The following is a 14,867-nucleotide window of genomic DNA, read 5'->3' as shown; positions in this document are numbered from 1 at the left end:
CTCATTTCCTCTCCATCTGACAAGCTTCTGCCTTCCAGAAGACTTCCTGCCCACACATCTACGCTTCTGTCTGCTCTCATTTTAAGATGGATACTAGAAGTACCAGAAAGTAGGGCAGAGGCAGAGATCCCTGCTTTCTCTTCCGCTCTTCCTTCCACGTGTCTCATGACCCTAGACATCCTTAGATGGAACTTTGTTTTTGCTCAAGGAAAGAAGAGTCTGCACAACACTGTCAGCTGACCGAATGCACATAGAAAGGCGGCAGGCATCCAGTTGTCTTTTCAAGGTCAACGGGTAATGCGAACGAGCTTTCTCCTACTTTAGCTTAGTAGCATAAATTTTTCTCAAATTATGTTTTATTCTGTAGTTTATGCATGCTAATTAGTCAAATAAAAAAGGGAGCCTTATACTCAAAGTCAATATAAAAAAACAAATATTTAGAGCCAAAATAATTGAAATTTTTATTCATTTTTTTCCTCCAATAAAATGTTCTTAGATACTTACTTAATGACACTGAAAATCCAGCAAACAATGTACTTTTTTCTTTGTATATTTTCTGTTGTTATTATTTGCAACAAGATCTCACTGTGTAGCCCTGGCTGGTCTGGAACTTACTCTGTAAAGCAGGCTGTCTCAAACTTTTAGAAATTCACTTGCCTCTGCCTCTGAGTGCTGTGATTAAAGGTGTGTGTGTGTGTGTGTGTGTGTGTGTGTGTGTGTGTGTGTGTCATTGTGACTACACCCAGTGCTTAGAACATTTGTATTTAAGTTCTGTGGAGCTAAACTGAGGTAATATGGTTACTGATTAGTAATTAAAACACATTTCTATAGCAATCAGATTTCCACATAAAATCTGAGTAATAAATTCTTGGGATCCTTGTGACTCAACATTGGAGTATTTAATCCATGTGATGGAACTAAGAAACAGATTGTAGAATTTCCTGCACGGTGTAATGACTGGACCACAGAGTCATACTGAACATCAGCACCAATCTAAGTTCAGTTCAGTGTTTCTAGTTAAACCCAATATTTTCAAAATTGAACCTCTGACATTCAAGAGTCATCTAAGCAAGGATACAAAATTTTAGGAAAACATAGGTTTATAACCAACAGGAAATAAACAAAAGCATTTTTTTCCTACTCATGGTTCAGCATGAAGATTTTCACTGGTCTTTTGGGAATGACAGCAACTCAAGTGAAAGTGATAAGCATTTACTAGTACAGATCTTAGGACTAATTGCATTCCAAGGAGATGAGTAAATATTCTTCCTGTTCAAGCAGTTAGTGTTTTAGAAATGCTGACACTGTAGTGTTGCACTAGTGAGCGTTTTCCCCTTGTGTACTCAGAGATTAGGCCCAACTGCCCAGTTTAAAAAGACTTCAGCTCTGCACACTTTAATCATAAAGTCTCAACAAAAACCACAGAAGATGTCATATGCTAGTCTGTCACAGTATTTCATTTGATTATTTTTGAGTATTTATTCCCAAATTAGAAGCACAGTGGAATTCTACAGCATCACTAAAGGACTCAAAAATGTCTTTTTGCTAATTAAATAAACCTCAAAGGAAGGGAACAGTACATTACTTTCAATTGTAAGGAGAATGGGTGAGAAATTTTGTTGCCAGTCCTAGGAGAGTACACCACCACCCTGACTTCAAACAGTAGATATTTAACAGTCATTAAAACTTTAAACATGGTGTAAGGGTTTTTACATCATTTGAATATATAAGTATATACTTATATATATTTACTATACATATATAGGCACATACTAATTAATATATATGTATATATAACTAACATATATATTAGTTAAAGAGGTTACATTATAATGCTAAGACTTTTATGGTTTGGTTCAGTTTATTAAAGAATGTATTTCTCTGGTGAGGTCCAGTGGTAAAGGCTGAGCTGAGCATGTGGTGAACAGTTCAGTCATCAGCCTGACAAAAGCAAAGCATAATAAAAGAAAAACTAAACAAAGTATGTTCTTCCATCCCTTTATATTTTAAGATTTAAAGTAGAGCTCTCCTCTCCATGTCTGTGTATGTCTGCATGTGTGTGTGAGTCTGTGCGTAATATATATGCATAGGTGCATAGGTATACCATTGTGCATGCTTATGCATGCACGGAAGCCAGAGGAAGGCATGCAATATCCTTCTTTGCCCTCTTTACCTTATTCTTTTGAGCCAAGATCTCTCTCTCTCTCTCTCTCTCTCTCTCTCTCTCTCTCTCTCTCTCTCTCTCTCTCTCTCTCTCTCCTTCTCTCTCCCCTCTCCCCCCCTCTCTCTGTGAACCTGGACCTCAGAGTTTTTTACACTAAGCTGGGAACCAACAATTCCCAGCACTGGGATTCTTGAGACCAAGACTGACATAGTGTGTTACCTGGTTGCAGGGGTAAGCTCAGGTCTGTGTGGTTGTGCAGTGAGCATTCTCCAGCCCCCCTAAACTGCAGTTTCAGTATAATGTTCCTTGTTCACTGAAAGGTTACTTTAGAACTCTGTGTGGATCAAAGATCCAGGAAGGTCTAATCTTATCACAGAGATTATTTGGCTATGAGAACAAAGTTTGCCTTTAATATAACCATTGGGTACATTTAGATGCCTTTTGGTTGACTTTACAACTGGAATATCCAGTAGGTTGGCTGCTGCTGAGCTCCTGTGTGTCACAAACACAGGAGGCATCTTGGGAAGGTGCGAAGAGGTAACTGTAACTCTTTTGAAAATTATTACAACATAAATAATGTTTCTGACCAAAACCAATTCATTTCCTCTGAGTACTTTTGTCGCTTTGACTCATTGTACAAACAGGCCATTTATCCAATCTGACACTCTTATAGTAGAAGGCTGGAAAGCTTTCTATTATACCAAGGGGAGGGATTCCAGAAGGTGGTGATGTTACATACACCAGGCAGTGTCATCCCTGGCCCACTTCTGTACAATAGCTGGACTTTACATTAACTACAGCTGTATCTTACACATTAAACATACCAAATCTTCAGTGCTGGCATCACACTTGTCATTTGAAAAAGTGAAGGGCTAGGCCCCAAAGAATGGGGTCTTTTACTTCCCACTTTTGTTGTGAAGATAGTTTAACACCTTCCTGATGGTAGAGTCTGCTGTCCTCCTGCATGGATTAGAAGTGCTGTTCTTTTTTTCTACTTCCCGCTTTGAGGCAAGAGGCTCACTATGCACTCAGTCTGGCTTAGAACTTAAAACCTTCCGTCTCCGCATCCCAACATTGTGTATCAAGTGTAGGTCACTTGAAGTGTTATTATTTTCCTGATTTTATATGTTCAGAGATGCATATCTTAACTATCAAGGCATTCCCAGCTGACCACACTAAGTCTGGCTCCCTAAGTGCTGGGTCCTGTGTCCTTCCTGAAGTTTTCCTCTTTGGCTTCTCTTCAACTGGTCATTGCAGTATTTCCTTTTTATCATCTTGGCCACCCACAATTCATCAGCTTCTTTTGCCTACTTTAATTGTTTTCATACTAGCTGGGTTCATTTTCTATGGGCATCATAGCAAACCACAGTAGGCTGGATAGCCGACACATTTTCATTGTGGAAGCTGGAAATCCCAAGATCAAGGAGTTTTATTTTTTATTTTTTTATTTTTATTTTTTTGATTTTTGAAGTTTTATTATACAAGGTTACATATACTCATGAAAATATATATGGTGTTCTAAGCATATTCTCTCCACTGCCTCCCTTCCTTCTCCCCACTCCTGCGAGCCCCACCCACCCCAGGGTAATTTGGCTTCAACTTTTATACCATCTGTACATAGGAGATTTTATGTGGCTGTAACGTCCAGGACACGCAATGAGAGGAACCGTACAATGTTTCTCTCTCTGAGCCTGGCTTGATTCACTCAACATGCTTATCCCTAACTGCTTCCAGTTTTCTACAAACAACCTATTTCCTTCTTACCAATGGAAATTTCCATAGCGTATATAAAATCAGTTTCTTTTATCCATCCCTTTGTTACGGACACCTAGGTTGGTTCTATAATGTAGCTGTTGTGAATAGTGCGACAGTAAAGATGGATGTGCAAGGATCTCTGATGTTTTTCCTTAAGAGCCCTGTGGGTAAACACCAAGGAAGCATATAGCTGCATCCTTTGAGAGGTCTCCTGTCTGGATTGGAGGATCCTTCTTACTAATTCCAGTAGTGGGTGGAGTGCTTTACATTCCTACTGGCCAGTGTATAAGGATTCCCATTTGTCTGCATCTGTTTTCTTGATGAACTCCATTCTTACGAGGATGCAATGGAGTCTCAGTGCAGGTTTTAGTTCTGCGTCTCTACTGGTTGGTGATGGTGAACGTTTATTGATTGTGTTGCTCATAGTTTTAGATGTTAGTTTTCTTAGTCCTTTATAATATTCCCAGTGTGAACCCTGTCGGATGTGTGGATTGGGCTCAGTCTGCAGGCTTTCTCCCCTCAGTTGCCTTACAGAAGCTTTCTTACTCCATTTGCTAATGTTGCTTTTTCCTGAGCGACTGTCTGTTCAGAAAGTACTTGCCCGCATCAGTTTCCTGACAGTCTCCTTCCCTCCTTCCAGCCTGCCACTTTAACACTTTTGCTCTTTGGCCTATTCAAAGTAGATTTTAGTGCAGGCTAAGAACTAGAAGCCTGGTGTTATGCTTGTGTGTGAATAGCCAATTATATCTGCACCACTTCTTAGAAGTTGTCCTCCTAAGACGCCTCTCTTTGGCTAGCAGATGGCCGTGGTTGTCTAGTCTTCCTGTGTGAACCAGGCATAATCACACCACCCCATCTGAGTAAGGCCCACCTTGATGGAAGTATCTTAATCACTTCTATAAAGACCCCACTCTCCAAACACAACCACACCCTGAAGTGCTGGCGGCCGGAGGTGGGGGAGGGGCAGGGGAGGGCACTTCAGCAAATGAACTCTGAGAGGGGAAGAAGGAAGGGTAATTCATCCATGACAGTACCCTGCAATAGAAATCATGGTGATTTTGGCCAGAAACAGGGCTCAGCTGAGCATCAGGAGCCGCAGGACAGACTAATAACTGAGACATGCCCTAAGCCCAGTTCATCCAAGTTCTTCCTCTGAAGTCTCTGAAGGAAAACGGAATGAGACCCACTCTGAGTGTGCACTACGTTTTCCTTGCCTGTTCATTTATGGGTGGAAAATCAAGTTGTGCCCTTTTCTTGGCAATTGTGAATGCGGCTGTAGAGAGCATGGCATGTAGAAGCGTCTGTAGAGGAGTAGTTTCATTCCCTCTGGGTATATTCCCACTAGTGAGCTCTCTGTATCACATGATGCTTCTGCTTTTAGTTTGCTAAGGACCCCCACACTGTTTGCCATCATGGCTATACTAATTTGCATCCTCCCCACGGTGCTGTCCCTACCCCCCCCTTTCTCCATAACTTTCACACCTGCTATCCTTGGTCTTTTAATAATGGCTATTCTGACTGGACTGGTGCGGTAGCTTCATGTAGACTATTTGCTCTTTAAAACAAATGGCCTGCTATCATTTGTAACATGGATGGAGCTATAGATCATTCCGTGACCTAGAATAAGTAAAACACAAAAAGATCAGTGTTATGTGAAGTCTGAACAAGTTGATCTCACAGGACTGAGAGAGAATCTTCAAAGGGTGTTATCAGAGGCTGGGGAGAAGAGGCGCAAGGAGTGATGGGACAGATTTGGTGCTGAGTTATGGTTAGGTAGGCAGTAGGTAACACTAATGAAGTGCACGTTTTAAACTGCCAGGAGAATGGCTAGGTGCAGTGACACTAGCCTTTAATCCCAGCAGGTGGTAGTCAGTGACAGGCAGGTCTCTGTGAGTTACAGGCCAGGCTGGTCTATATAATGAGTCCTAGCCAACCAGAGCAACATAGTGCCCCTGGCCCTAACAAAATACGGAAGGAAATATTCTGAACACTTTTATCATAAAGAAAAGATACACTTTTGAGGAGATAAATATATTAAACCTGACTTAAATGTTATACATTGTGTACATGTGTAGAAACAATATATGACACCTTATTAGCATATATAACTGTTTAATGTATAACTTGATACATTCTAACCTATGTGTAAAATAAAATGTTTTTCAGCATTTTTATTTGCCAATTACATTGCAACGCATATTACATATGTGTACACAAATAAGTCCTTAAGATGGCTTTACAAGAAGTGAACAGCCAGTGTTCCAGTATGTGACTTTTTGCCTATGTAATGCTTACTGGGGTGCAGTCCTCTAGGTACTCAGCTGGGATAGAATGTTCATGATGGCTCCTTCACATGGGTTTGGGCAGAGGCGGAGGAGACGGGCAGCTAAGAGAAGACAGGCAAGATTCTGTTCTCTCCATGTAAGCTCAGAGCTTCTCTATGTGGGTGTCTCTCCAGCAAGAAGCCACAATCCTTCCATAGCAGTTTCTAGGACTGCCAAGAACAGAAGCTGCTGAGTCTTTGGACAGCTCAAGTCAAGCGTGGGTCCAGAAGCCCTTCCGTTGCAATGATTTATCATTATAGAACTAAATGAGCTTGAATTACTGCATAAAGACCAAGGAGATTTTGAGGATGATAGTCGTTCGATGACATCATTGTACAAATGCAGAGAGGACATCTGTAGAGTAGAGTAAGACTGTTCCCTATGATCAGCGTTTAGGGCTCAACAGCAAAGCAAAGAATTAGGTCCACTAATGCCATAGTCCCTGTCCCTGATCTCTGTAAGCTGTAACTGATGTGACTGTGTAACAGTTGAGGTCAGCGTGGGTTTGGGATCCTTTTCTATTCAGCCAATTTTCTTATAATGATGCAGAAACGATGAGATAAAATGCGAAGGAAGGAGGGCAGGGCGATGACTATGGGAGTAATGGAGGGAAGGGCCTTGCCGCCTGAACCTAACCACTCGGTTCGATGGCACTCAGACTCACATGGCGACTCACCTGACTCTTCCAAAGGTCCCTTGACCTCCACAGGAGTGCATGACACATGCAAACCCACACAATAAGCAGGTATAATTTTAAAATGATGGGAAACTTTCTAAAAGTAAGAAACTTAGGACATTCTTTATCCCTTTCGGTTCAACTAGCATTTTCCTTAGTATTTGTTAAGTACCAGATATACACTTGAGAAAAATAGATATTTGGCTTCACTAAGAACCATCAGTAATTGCTACCCTAAAATTGGCTCCTGAGGGTTGTTATTTACTAATAATTTTTAGAGTTCTGTTAGTAACTAGAAGGGTAAGTGAGCATTGTGACAAAGTATCTCCTCCTGTGTATAATTACTCTGATTTTCCTCTCCGGTGACTGGGAAGTTTGTGTGTCATCAGCAGCTAGACAATCTGTGCTAATTCAGCATAACCTGATTTAGATAAGGGGTTGGTGATCTCTCGGCAGTTAGCCACGTGTGGCCACATGTGGCCCCGTGTGGCTGTGCATGTGCAAGCTCTATACAGTGGCCACGCTCCGCAGCTGTTCTCTAGTCACACGGGCAGAACGGAAAGGACTGGAGACACTGTGAACTACATTCTTGGCTCTGCACAGAAGTTTGGTGGCCCTTCGTTTTGTTTGCTTCCCATTTGCTAGCTGCAGGCTTAAGGTGGACCTGGTGAGAGGGTAGGGTGGAGGTGGGAACAGAGCCCAGGAGGAGCAACGTGGACAACGGGGTTGCCTGTGAGCCCTGGGCAGGTGGCAGAAGATGATTAGACGCTTACAGAAGCGTATCAGTCTGCAGACATCTTGTTGACAATGGGGCAAGCACTGATCTGGGAAGTGGGGACTCGGTGCCAGCCTGACCGGGCAGCTTGATCAGTCTCCGCTGTCCTGCCCCGGCCAGAGCACCCACCCCTAAAACAGAGCACCCACCCCTAAAACACTGGCGGTTAGTTATGATGACGTCAGAGCTCCTGTGTCACTGATCCTAATCTCGTTCCTGTACCGTGTGTTTTCTGCATCACAGTTATGATGGTGTCTTACTTACTAACTGTTTGCCCCTCTCGAGCACACAAAACTCATTCCCCTGGGGTCGGGTGTCCATGCACACACTGGCCGGTCCTCATTTGCTTCGGTACCATGCCTACTTTTTCAAAGGTCTGTGACTTTCAAGCTTCTCCAGAGTCTCCCTTAATTACTTTTATTACATTTTCCTAGTCCACGTATGCTAAGGACAAGCTTTCAACCTATGTGGGAGAGCATTCATAGATAGTTCCGAACAATCATTGTCGCTGTTTGGTTTGTTTTCTCACTATAATGTAACTTCTGTGAGAATCTGTTTCTTGCTGTTGTGTTATTAGTTGCACTCTTGGTGTTTAACATAGAACTAAACATGGAAGTGTGCAAGAGAGATGTGATGAAGGGAAGAAATTGTGGCATAAACTCGAAGTTGATACAAGATTTTATAACCAACATAGTTTTCCTTTTCCTCTTGCTTTCCTTGATTCTAGTATTGATCTCAGCAGGGTGAAAATGTCAAACTTAAAAGAAATGTTAAATTTCAGTGCTTTCTGTTGTGCAATTTTAGGGAATGGAAAAACATAGAAAGGAGAGGTTGGTCTGAATGACAGGACTGTACGAAATTCAGGTTTCCTTCATTTCTTAATTTCTGTGATTCTGGTTCTTGACCAATTCAGACTATTCAGTCAGCTCTTAACTTGGAATAACCAGAGTACCCATATCTCAGTTTTTTTCTTCAAATTTACTCTGACGTTAAGACTGAATCAAAGACTGGTTGCATGAACTCCATCAGTGCGTGCATCATGTGCATTAACAGTTGTAGTGAAGGGGACAGGAAAGGGCAGGCATGGGCAGAGATGCCATCTGGTACAGCCCCTGAGGAGACATAAGCTCCTTCAGTGTTTCCCTCAGTCACCAGGTGTCCCACTGCTGTCACACTTCTAAGGCAGGCTGCCCGAGCGGGGAATACCACTGAGGTGAGCGTGACTTACCTCTCTCCATAATGACTGCATTAGCTGCTCTTCTCGTGTTGGGACAGAATGCTTCACAAGAGCAGTCGTGTCATCATACAAAGAGCAGGGGGTTATTTTGGCTCCCAGTTCAAGGGCACTGTCCCTTAAGGTAGGGAAGCTATGGTGGCGGAAGCTGGAAGCAGGGTCATGTTGCATCTGTGGTCAGGCAGCGGAAAGCAAAGAATGCTTGCGCTCAGATCAGTCTCTCCACAGTCAAGACCCAGCGGGGGATTACTGCCACTCAGATTGAGGGGTGCTCCCCACCTCACATTCATGCCCAGAGAGGCTTGTCTTCGCTGCTTCTAGGTCTGGGTGAGTTGAAAGTCACTGTTAAGTATCCCAGGACTGAGTTGTGAGGGAGTTCATGATGGTAGAACTCATCTTGAACTTTTAAGGGGAACAAGGCCAGAGGGGAATTCTTGAGCTGATGAAATATAAGGAAGCTTAAGGCGTTTTGACCTGCCCCCCACCCTCCCCCCCACATAGGGAACTTTTCAAATTTGTTTTCACGTTGTCAGGATCTGTATTAGAGATGGCAAACATGGTGGCATGTGCTTAGCATAAGGGGAAAATAGGCACGGGCCCCAGAGCCTCCAGGTTGGTGGCAGCAAAACGGTTGTAATTAGAATGAGGTTCCCTGGCCTCAGAGCACAGCTCTGCTCCTTATGCGCTGCTGAGACCTAACCTCACTCTCTGGAATGGCCGTGCAAAGGTAAGGAGTAGTCACTGAGGACCCTGGTTGGCGACTTCACCTGTGTTGGTTGTCACTGCTGTCCCCTTAGATCAGCTTGAGGGGGTCAGAGGTGCCAGAAGAAGCACAAACTGCAGATGTGCTGGACATGAAGTCAGGAAATAGGCAGCGCTGGTGCAGGCTCTATAGCTCGGTGATTCAGATCCTGCATTGACCTTAGCATCCCCCGGGACTGCCTCTGAGTTCCCTGCTGCTTCTGTGGCTCCAGTGTCCTGTGTTCATTCCTGGCAACAAGAACCCCAGGGCAAATGATACAAGAATACAGCTCGTTGCCGGTACCTCCATGTAAGAAGCATTCTGGACAGCTGTCTGATAACATTTGCTTGGGTGACAGCCACGGACCAGCCTGCTCACTCGTACGAGAGGCCAGGTGCTTGTGTATCTGCCCCGAACACTAATTCAGAATTATTTTTACACACGTGAAGACCACCAGTCTTGCTGCTCTTGCTACTGTGAGCTAGAAACACTACCACCTCTTCTCAGGTAGGTAATGTTTCATAGAGATCTCTCTCCCCAAAACACTCCTGACGCCCATCTGCATTCATCTGGAAAACACACAGCTGCATTTTAATGCACCGGTTCTGATCAGCTTTTGGTATGATTTTTTCTGTTAGTAAAAATCTGAGAGAAGAATATTGAACTCTGGCTGAGGTAAATTATCCAGCTTTATGGTGACTCTGCAGTAGAGCTTTCTGCTCTGCTGAGTTAGATCCTCAAATGCCACACTGAACCACTCACATGCTGTGCCAGTCCTGGACATAAAGAACTTTGGAGTTACTGTGGATCACTAGTATTCTTGTTTGATAAGAAATCAAGATTAATTCATGATAGAAATTTTTGGCTAGATTTGGTGGCACAGGCCTCTGAAAGATAAAGCTGGAAGACAGCCAGTTCTAAGGTAGCCTGCACAACCTGAAAAGACTCTTTCTCAGGGCATAGTTCAGTGATGAAACCCTTGCCTGATATGAATGAAAACCCAGGTTCAATCTGCACATCACAAAGAGAACAGGAATAGAGAGTCACTTCCTTCTCTCCTGAGTGCTCCCTGACTCTTCACTGCCTATACTGTCTTCCTCTCCTGGAGTGCTCCCTGACTCTGTACTGCCGATACTGTCTTCCTCTCCTGGAGTGCTCCCTGACTCTATACTGCCTGTACTGTCTTCCTCTCCTGGAGTGCTCCCTGACTCTTCACTGCCTGTACTGTCTTCCTCTCCTGGAGTGCTCCCTGACTCTTCACTGCCTGTACTGTCTTCCTCTCCTGGAGTGCTCCCTGGCTCTACACTGCCTGTACTGTCTTCCTCTCCTGGAGTGCTCCCTGATCTATACTGCCGATACTGTCTTCCTCTCCTGGAGTGCTCCCTGACTCTTCACTGCCTGTACTGTCTTCCTCTCCTGGAGTGCTCCCTGACTCTATACTGCCTGTACTGTCTTCCTCTCCTGGAGTGCTCCCTGATCTATACTGCCGATACTGTCTTCCTCTCCTGGAGTGCTCCCTGACTCTTCACTGCCTGTACTGTCTTCCTCTCCTGGAGTGCTCCCTGACTCTATACTGCCTGTACTGTCTTCCTCTCCTGGAGTGCTCCCTGACTCTTCACTGCCTGTACTGTCCTCCTCTCCTGGAGTGCTTCCTGATCTATACTGCCGATACTGTCTTCCTCTCCTGGAGTGCTCCCTGACTCTATACTGCCTGTACTGTCTTCCTCTCCTGGAGTGCTACCTGACTCTTCACTGCCTGTACTGTCTTCCTCTCCTGCAGGCCCAAGCGCCTGCAAAGGCAGGCCATAGTGCAGAACAGGGTTGGTTAACCATGCAGAGGTTTACTGAATGCCAAATCCCTGTGCTGTGAGTTCCATCAGGTATAGTGAGCAGTAGTCAGAGGCAGGATTCCTCAGCCTTTCTCTACTAGTCACTGCACTTGGGCGAACTCCACAGACCCACAGGGAGCTCTTACTGAATCATGTTTGAACCAGTTACAGACCATTTGCCTGTATTTAAACTCCACTGTTAACAAACACTGCATCTTTTATGATTCTGGTTATAATCATCATTAAATACAGAGACTGCTGCACAGAAGCCGGTAGGTAGGTTGACGAGATGACTGGGCAGTACTGTGTTAGAGGTGGTGACGCTGGAGGCTGCTTAAGTCTAACACCGAGAGAGACAACCCAGCCTTCAGTCTCCTAAGTAGTTCTGTGTCGTCACCTGCCACATAGCCATCATTTATCAAGCTCAGTGTTGTTCTCAGGTGTAGTATGTCTTTAAAAATGAAGTTAAATGTTAACCTTCCCACCAACAAAACAACAACAAAAAAGCTAACCCCCTTCATGAAGTGTTTTGTTCCCGCTGATGAGCACTGCTTTCTGTCCATGCATGGTTGTGATTGTAGTCTAGGACATGGGTTTTCATCTTTCCAGGATATGAACTTTCTGAGGATCAAGTTTTTCCCGTTTTTAAATTGTTGTGGATGTCCCATGCACAGTATGTTATGTTAGTCAAGTGAGTGATTGGCAAAAGAAAAGAAAATGTGTGGGTAGAAATTAACCATTTATGACTTAGAACCTCAAGGAACACATTTCATGAAAATGGGGACCCTATGTGTCTCGAGGCTCCCTTCTCCAGTATTCAGTGCTCAGTAAGTAGGAGACCCCAAGGATATGTGCAAATGAAAGAAAAGCCCAGCTCTGGGCGAAGGGTTGGTAGTTGTGGGTTTTCGTATTATATTTGTCATTTTCTCTAGTTCATCCCCACCCCCACCCTTGCAAATGTCTCATCTCAGAGCCACAGGCTCCCTGGGAGCAATTCCCAGGCCTGATCCAACTCTGGTCCCTTTAGATCCCCACTTCTTATCAAAACTAGCTCCTGTGTCCTCTTTCTGCAGGGCTGGTCTGTGACCCCACTCCACTGCCTACTAATCTAATGACTGCAGATTCCTATACTAGTTTCGGACACCAGAGGGTATTGATGGGTCATATGCTGCAGTCACGAGAATGAAATCAATTCACAACACTTAACCCAAAGGACAGATCCAGTGAAACTCACCAGGAGCTGTGCCTGAGTGTCAGGTCACCCATGCCACCTCCTCCACGGCCCGTACTGAAGCCAACCCTTGGAAATAGGCTGCCTGTGGGACTCCTGATTTTATACATCCACATTTATACTCGGTTCCGTGGTGGAGCAGACTGTAAATGTGATAGTTGCATTACAAGACACCCCTTAGAGTACAGAATTCACTGGCAACCAAATAAAATGACTGGAGTCAGCCCCATAGAATGGACTCTGAGAAAAATGAACCAAGATACTGGATTTGTGCTGCACCTGTACTGCCTCTCATTGGGTAGGACGTGATGCTAACAGGAGCCAGCAGTTGGTTACTTCTTCATACTGTTTCCCCGTGTGGAGCCTAGGAATAAAAGTACCATGTGTGGCTAATGCTAGCCCCTCTTACAGAAGAGAGAGCCAGATCTCTTTACTTACTGGTTTGAAATCACCCTTGAACTCTGGGTAGTCTTTCTGTATGTAGAGGGGCTCAGTCCTGGAGTTTCAAGGTAACTCCATTTGATTCTCTACCGTGGGCAATATATACACACTCATAATGAGAGTGCTACTGATCCTTTCAGAGCCAGTTTGAGCTACTGCTAGGTTAAAAAGATTCTAATAACTGCGCTTTTGTCTGTGATCACTGATAACATTTCTAATTTAAAGTTGGGCAGTCATTTGGCAGTAAGTACGGAAGGTGCAGACAGAGCATGCCATTGTTCTAGAACCGGTGCAGTTCAAATTCAGTTTTCCCTCAACAGGTACACAGCTGAGACACTGGCTTCTGTCCCGCTCTCGGACGCCACTTTCACCCTCAGGATTTCTGCTATAGTTTTCTGCTACTTGAGATTGTTTAGCATTTTCCTTTAAGTATATTTAGTTCTCTATATGAGTGTTTTCTTTTAAGGCTATAGATGGAAAACTACTCTTCCTTGTGCTTAGCTGAAGATAATCAATACAATGAAAGTAAAGATCATTAAATTCTAATTACATAATATAGCTCACTAAGGCTGAGCCCATGGCTGGCCTCCATCTGTTCTTAACCTAGGACTTGCTAACATGCCGAGGACTATGCTGGGTAGAAAGAGACTTTTCCTTATTATTTCAATGCCAACCCATCTTTGAGTAACACTGCCTCTGAAAACCTTGTCCCTTCTATTTGTGTTTGATTAACACTGCCTTTGAAAACTTCATACCTTTCTGTCTGTGTCTGACTGGCTGAATCTAGACCAACAGGGTAACAGTCACACTATATATTGGAGGGAAGTTGCTGGCTCTCTCTGCACATACCCAAGAAGTGATTAGAATACACGAATGTGAACATGAAAATCTAACAATAAGTGCATGGAAGGAAAATGCCTTGAGTATGCAAGCACTTATTAATGTGTCACTACAGAGTGGTGTGGCTTTGGAGGCTTGACCTAGTTCTAGCTGAAAGGACAGTTGACAAAGTAGATGTGTAATGGGCATTCAAGTATATGTCAAGTCAAAGAATGCAAACAACATTTGCAAGGCTCTGAGCTGGCCCAGTCCTGAGCATCCTGGGTGGGGATGCACTGGAGAGGCTATGGGAAACAAGATTTGGAGAGAATCTTGAAGGAAGTAATAGGTAAATTGGTGTGCGCATGTGTTCAGGAGCATTGGGGACACAGGGTCTGTGAAACCAGTAGGCTTGTCTCACCAATGCTGTGACCTTTGAGTAGCTTCAGAAGGGTAAATTGTCATTCAGTTTAAAATTCTTTCATGAGACCCCGCTCCACTCCCCTCCTTATTCACACATCATGAGTACAGTTCACTCACAGCCTGAAAGAAGAGCTGGGAAGGTATGGCGGCACACACCCAATCCCAGCATCCCACCTCCAAGCTCCAGAGCACCCTCGGCTCCATGTGAGACCTGAGCTCCAAACGAGCTGTTTCAATAAAACCAGCCATCTTCTTCACTGGAGGCACACCTCTGTTCCCCCAAATGTATGGCTAATGTTTTTGAGAAACCCACTTTCATATTGAGGATACCATTTATGAATTTTGCCAGTTCCCCAGTGATTAAAGAGAATTCCTAAAAGTTAGGCAACTGGGCCATTCAACAAAGCCGTCTTTTGTTGTTTCCCGTTACATGGAGGAACCATTCCTCTGATCT

General features: G+C 44.0%; 1 protein-coding gene across 1 annotated transcript in view; it reads left to right on the top strand.

The window, feature by feature from the left end:
• NME7 (NME/NM23 family member 7) overlaps positions 1-14,867 on the top strand; it is a 130,268-nt gene that overhangs the window by 114,530 nt on the left and 871 nt on the right. The gene's annotated exons all lie outside the window — the stretch shown is intronic.

The sequence above is a fragment of the Micromys minutus genome, assembly GCF_963924665.1.
Source record: "Micromys minutus genome assembly, chromosome: 1".
NCBI lineage: Eukaryota > Metazoa > Chordata > Mammalia > Rodentia > Muridae > Micromys > Micromys minutus.
This window is presented reverse-complemented; position numbering and strand designations above follow the sequence as displayed.